The sequence below is a fragment of the Gavialis gangeticus genome, unplaced genomic scaffold, assembly GCF_001723915.1.
Source record: "Gavialis gangeticus isolate Ggan-Ray unplaced genomic scaffold, GavGan_comp1, whole genome shotgun sequence".
NCBI lineage: Eukaryota > Metazoa > Chordata > Crocodylia > Gavialidae > Gavialis > Gavialis gangeticus.
Window position 1 is genome coordinate 11,707,877 of NW_017729006.1, and position 293 is coordinate 11,708,169.

The window sequence follows — 293 nt, forward strand, 5'->3', positions numbered from 1 at the left end:
GGCCTCCGCATGGTCCCGAGGGAGCGCTGAAGGGGGCCGATGAACCCTGACGGGGGTGGGAAAGGAGAAGCCCGACAGAGACAAGGGCAGGAGCCCCGCACAGGTGGACCCTTAGCTGCAGGGGAGCGGGAGGGGTCACTTGACTGCGGGGTCCAGAGAGCTGCTTGCCCCTGTGCCACAAGCGCCCAGGCGGAAGGCAGCCCCGCCGCCCACCGGCTGCCCCTGGTGCCGCCCTGAGGAAATATGAAAAAAATTTGCTGAGGAAAAACTAAGGAATGAAACGAGCCGCCGCC